The 6,440-nt window shown below is 47.3% G+C and overlaps 1 protein-coding gene across 1 annotated transcript in view; it reads right to left on the bottom strand.

The window, feature by feature from the left end:
- The window catches only part of LOC118235554 (lissencephaly-1 homolog A), a 36,133-nt gene extending 30,460 nt beyond the window's left edge, over positions 1–5,673 (bottom strand). The window contains exon 1 of the mRNA XM_035433005.1: positions 5,516–5,673. The gene's annotated coding sequence lies outside the window, so the exon portion shown is untranslated. The remainder of the gene's footprint in view (positions 1–5,515) is intronic.
- Positions 5,674–6,440: the final 767 nt, after the last annotated feature.

Genomic DNA, 6,440 nt, shown 5'->3' with positions numbered 1-6,440 from the left:
CCTCCCGCGATCAGCTACAGGCCTCAGAGTCCCTCCCGCGATCAGCTACAGGCCTCAGAGTCCCTCCTGCGAGCTGTGTGTGCGTTAAACGGCCCTCTGGACCGAATGGGCCGGGCTGGCCCAGGAGAACCGGTCAGCGGGTTCCGGGCCGCGTGTTCGGCATCCGCACGCTCCAGAACCGGCCGCTCCAGAGACCGCCGCTCCAGAACACGCCGTACACAATGACAGAGGAGCGCTTGTGTCCGTCCGCCACCCAAAACCAAACACCCAACACCAAGGGCAGCAGAAACACGATAAGAATCTAACCCGCAAACACAAGGCATGCAGTCCAGGAGAGAGCAAGGGAGAGGGAGAGAGGGAGGGAGGGAGGGAAAGAGAGGGGGGGGAACTGAACACATGCTCCACAGCCCACTCTGCTGCTGATCAGACAATAGAGCACAGAACAGCACTTTGTCCTCAGAGCAGAAATCTTCCTTTAGCTTCAGCACACACCGACCACACTAAGGGTGTTAGTGTCCTTTAAATAGCCCCTGTGCCGAACACAGCACACACACTGCATACACACACAGCACCCCTGAGCTACAGCACCATAAACACAGCAGTACTAAACGGCGACAGAGCAGCGCAGTGTAAAATCACATGAGTTAGCGCTACAGCACACGAGCAAACGATCTGCTGCACGAGTGCGGAACAGACACGGGAGAGACAAAGCAATACAGGAACAAACTGAGACCAGCAGCACGAGGCCAGCTAACAGGCCACCCAATTCTGACAAAAAAATGGGGGGGGGGGGAAGAGCATTTTTTAAGGAAAAATGGTCACAGTTGGCAGCACTTATGACTTTGCACACCGGAGTCTGAAAGACTGATCTCAGGTATCAATACTGAAACGAGCGCAAGCAGAGACATAAACAGGAACACTGCCCCGGGCCCTGGACCAAGCCTCAGCCTCCTGACTGCGTTGCCGTGACTACCAGACCATAAAGCCCATCCAGGGAGGAAACTGACGGAGCGATGGGAGGGTGTGCGAGGAGGCAGCCGTTCCAGAAGCCAGGTAAGCGGGGGGGGGGGGGGGGATGGGGGGGGATTAAAGCCAGCCATTGATTACCTGCCAGAGAAGCCAACCTAATCACAAGTGTGAAGCACACGTCTCTCGCTATTACATTCATAATCACCACACGCTGTCGCCGTGCCAACCAAACATCACTCAGACAGGCAGGCACTGGGGACCCAAAGTACAGAACAATACACAACCCCCCATTTTAAAATAATTCTAATTATAATTGAAGTAAGCATGATGAAAATCTTAACTGTTACTCGACCCGTCTGTCAGGGAAAGAGTCCTCAACGGTTTCTCTTCTCTTTTGTTCTAAACAGGAGGCGTCAAAATACAAAAGCTTGTTCCATTCTGGGATTTCCACAAAAGCCCAACGCTCAAATCAGCAGCAACCCACAGCACCACCTCAGGGGTTCTTTATGATCATACACAAAAAAATCAGAGAGGGAAGAAACAGCCCCAAAAAAATAAATAAAATTCCAGTCATAATATCGATCACATCTCGATTCTGAAATCACTCAGCCCAGCCGATAAAGACAGGCTACAAAACCAGTCTTAATGAACAGCAGCACCTATCAATAGCACTCCAGCTCAGGCTCTGCTCCAGATGAGGTTAAAACAGGAAGACCAGCCATGCAGAACCGTGAGGAACTGGAACGTGTTTTTCTGTTTTTACTCACAACAAAGAGCAGCTTGAGGTGGGGGTGTAAATATTAATGCCCCAGGTCCTCAGGTTAAGGCTGTGTTCAGACGCAAGCCCCCCCCCCAATCCTGTGGGAACGGGGGGGTCTGTTTGTAAACCGGCCAAGCTTCACCAGAATGTGCTTAAGCCTCTCCGCCTAATCCTACTTAACTTGTTCACATACATTCTGTGCAGCCCGTTCCCTGCTATTTAAGTCAAATCTGCAGTCCCCAAACACCGATAGAGTCACACTGAAGGAAGGCTGCTTAAGGTGCTGCATATTCCTCAAACAGGGTCCAGGGCAACTGTGCTTCTACAGGGCAACTGTAAAAAAAAAAAAAACACAATAAAAACACAAGATGCTGTACTGGGGGGATCTTCCACCGCCTACTGAACAGAGGACAGGGAGCGAATGACAGCGGGGGACACTTTCAGAGTCACACAGGCCTACAGAGGGCAAGCGAAACCTCTCCACCCACATACGTAACAAATGGAGCCATAATTTCATTTTCACTTTCGCCGGCGTCAGACGGGCCTCAGGTTCCCCGGCCCGATCGCACAGGTGGGTTATCTTACGCAGGGCAGAGACAAAATGAAAACCTGTCCCAGGATGATTGTGCCGTGACCCCGCGAATCGGAACGGGTTATTGGATTTTTCCAAGACATCCATTTAATCTAAATGAGCGGAGAATGAAGGGGGGGGGGGGGTTCTTTGCGGTGGTACAAATGTGAAAGACATGCATGATCACCCCTGACTACACTGTCACCTGGTGCATCCCGGGGGGGGGGGGGGGGGGGGGGGGGCTGTGTCACTGCCCAATTCATTCTGCTGACTTGACCACACACTTATACATGGGGCTGGGTTCATTCCACTGATAGAGCTCTCTGCTCTCCAGAGTCTAACAAGAATGTCCCAATTTAACACTGCGGGATCAAGTCAAATGAACACAGAGGGCGGCCCATTGCCCGAACGCATTCCAGTCCCGATTCCCGTAAAATGAGCGGAATCTAGCCATTCAGTTACTGTTCTCATTTACCGCGGGATCCGGTTCCTGTGAAATATCCGGACCGCCACTCAACGCTGAGTCTCAGAGGATGATTAGTCAGAGCGGTAAGCAGAATTGCGATCGATAAATTAGTTTATATAATGCCAGCAGTGACGTCGCCTGGACCTTGCTCGCTGCCATTTTCTACATCAGGTGCTTAATGAACTATCCATTAGCCTACACGTTATCAAATGTGGCTAACCTAACGGCCCCAATAATAAAATCTACCATAAAAAAACATAAATTATGCCACGCCCTCATAGACTCGCGGCTATTGCTGTATTGCAACTTATTTGACAGGCGTATATCTAACACCAGTTTAAAAAAACCCTGTACACCACTCCAGCGCTCAAAAAAAATGTATCTGTTCACAAAATACACGGGGACCAACCATCAGGAAATGCCACTTCATTCCGATTCAGGCGTAGATTCCGCATCGGCCGCTATTCTCCGTCCCACAGGCTGTTAAATGTAGCATCGTGATGCACCGGCCCGGGGAGCAACGCGAAATGGTGAGTTCACCGTGACAGGGCGGAGAAAGATAGGCCAGTGACTGGTCAGTTTTAGAGGAGCGCGTCGCGTTCCACCCTGCGGTAAAAGGGGGAACATTTGCAAGCCCGTTTCTCCGCTCGCGATGAAAGGGGCCGCCGCCCACCCCACCCCAGAACAGAATAGACAAGGAGGCCGGAATCGAGACACCGAGCAGATCGCAGTATAAAACAGAACGACAGGACATAACGTACCGAAGATATCTAAAGGAAGCAGTCGCTTGTCTCCTTCAAAAGCATCCAGCTTCTAGTTTTTTTCCCGAATGCGTGTTGCCTGCTCCACCCTAATTTGTATAGCCACTGTTGGTAACGTTAGCTGGTACCCGGTGACAATTGAACGTGGGACACCACAGCACTGCAAAAAACGCTTGCAAACTGAATGAAAATCATAAACATCCACTGTTTCTCTATTAGCACTGCAAACCATAAACGCGCCAATTTCTCACTAGCTACGTCGAGCCTTCGATGAATCTAATCGCATCTTGGCACTGTGGGTAACCGCATACAGATAGACATTCCAAGTCATGTACTGCCCTATTTTTTGAATAAACAGGTGAACGGGAGATAACTATATTCGTTAGAAGCATGTCGACGTTATATTCACGATCACCAATAAACTACAAATGCCACGTGGCTTAGGTTTTAAAACTGTAACGCTAGCTGTCCAAATGTGACAGGGATACACGGATGGCTTACATTCTTGGACAGTTAGCTATCGAGCTAAACAAACGTAACCGCAGTCGCCAAGAAGCTGACATTTCGTCCTCGTGCATCTTGAATTGCAACGGATGAGAGAATGTCTAATGGCGAGAACTCCACCCTTTCAATAAATCATTTATTTATGCGTGACAAAACTTGGAATATTTAACCAAAGATAACACTCACAGATACGTTATACTTGCATGTCACTTGCGCCCTGTGTCTGCAAGAGTACACTACTTATTAGACATGGCAATATTCGAAAACCTGTCCAAGGTCGCGAATAACGTTACCTTTAAAAATTTCAAGTCCAAAGGCTAGCTAGCCAGGCTCCTCTGTCTAGTGTTACCAAACAGTTAATTGCGTACAGCCACTAAGGTAGCTAGTTAGAATAGCGAGCCGACCAACAGGTTTCTATGAAATAAAACAAATGTGCTAGCTAAGTAGCAGTGACAAGCTAATATTGGCTAACAACTTATGGATGACAAAACAACGGGGTCGCGGTAACCATTTTCACCACTTTGACAAAGAAAGCTAACATTAGCCGTCTTATTAGCTCCTATAACACCACGTAGTCTGCCAGCTAGCGCTAACAACCTAGCCATTCGCCCGCTAGCTAAGTAGCGAACATTTCAAGTAACAGTTATATTATTAAGTGGCTAAGTTAGTTAGCCAACCACACATCTGGTTAGCCAAGTAAGTTACTCAGCCTTACGTGTGTAACATGGCAAAGTTCATTTGCAGGATAATCTTCAATATTTGTAAAACTGCACTAATTTACCATGTCCAAATTAAAAGCAGCGTGGTTTCCAGCAAAACAGCCAAAGTGCAGCTAGTTACCCACCTAGCAAACCACTCCAATTAACTCCACAGAGTGCCAACAGTTAGCCATCTGTGATCGGCGTAAATCTAGCTAGTTAGCATCTAAAGGCTAACCAACCGATATCAACACGCCCTTTCTCATCCTCCTCGCTCAGCTAAATTTGATTCCCGGCGTTTTCAACATCAAACTCCTCAGCTCGCAAAAACTAACCAACATTCCTTACCAGACAACAAAATCTCCGAAATTATTAAATGTTCCGAACCACATTCAACTTTCGACCTTTTCACATTGAGGACAGCGTTATTCGACCATAGCTGGCTGTTAGTTAGCTTGCTAGCCAAGCTAACGTTACCTGCAAAATAAAGTGTAAAAACATACTACAAACATGTAAATACTTTCAAAAAAAGTTGACCCACTCGGAGATAAAACGACAAGGAGGCAGTCTGTATGGTTGCAAACCGATGTCGTATTCCACTGCGACCAAATAAAAACAAATATTGCCTGTTTTTCTATTTTCCAACCTTATATGCTGCTCCAACGGCCTGTCCGCCATTTTGAGACAGAAAGGAGGCGCAAAATTTGCAGCCACATCGTCAATTTCACCAGTTCGCTTTCTTGCCAGATAAAACCTCCACCGGAAATAAAACCAAATAAATCTTACCCTATTGTATCTCCAATGTCTCTTTTCGTGGATCTGGTACTCATATAATAACAAGATATCATGTATTTTTCGTTGCAAAGTAGGGGACTCTCGTACACTCAGCCTCCTCGCTTCTCCTCCGATCCTTGTTTTCCGTTACCGCATTCGCCTCCTGACGCCGGGTGCGCGCGCGAGCTCGCTGAAACGTGGGCGCGCGCACGCCCTGTGCTGTGCACTGAACTGGTTCTGTGCAGTGACGGTAGCGAGCACCAGCCCCGTTTTTTTTTTAATAAAGCAGTTCGTGCAATCCACGAGCGCACGCTCCACCCTCTCTTTTACACCCAAATGTCTTCGAGTAGTTCTTTGATGAAAGGATGTGGTACATACAGGGAGAAAGTAGGTGCATAGTCAGGTGGTTGTGTGTACATACAATGGTATGTAAACTGCCAAAAAACAAGTACTGACTTTTCAAGGTAACATGGTTAGAATCACTTTTGATACTAGCAACAAGATATGCTGCCCTTCAAAATATCATCAGTATCAGGTGTAGTATTTTAATTATAGCGTGCATATTTAACACGTTTAAAAGGTTGAATGCATTGAATAGACGACATGCAGCCGTAAAAAGAATGAAAAAGACTGGCTTATATATTTGTCTTTATCTATGCCAATAGCTTTTATCCCCACACCTAGACCCTTAAAGCGTGTGCCGTCGACACAAGTAAAAAGTAGTGAAACTAATAAAAGCCCATAGGCTATGCATCTACAAATCATTATTTGCATTGGGAATTTGATTCGCCTATACAATAACATTCTGTCCCAAAGCAAAAAATGAACCTCCTTTCTGTCGCACAGAGACAACGATTGGACGATGTTTCATTTTGGCAGCAGTTTAAATTAAAAGGGGAGACCTGCCCGACGGTCCCGCGTCAGAAACTACTCCCCT

The sequence above is a fragment of the Anguilla anguilla genome, chromosome 9 (genome assembly GCF_013347855.1).
Source record: "Anguilla anguilla isolate fAngAng1 chromosome 9, fAngAng1.pri, whole genome shotgun sequence".
NCBI lineage: Eukaryota > Metazoa > Chordata > Actinopteri > Anguilliformes > Anguillidae > Anguilla > Anguilla anguilla.
The sequence above is the reverse complement of the archived record's forward strand: the minus strand, read 5'-3'. Positions and strand labels throughout refer to the sequence as shown.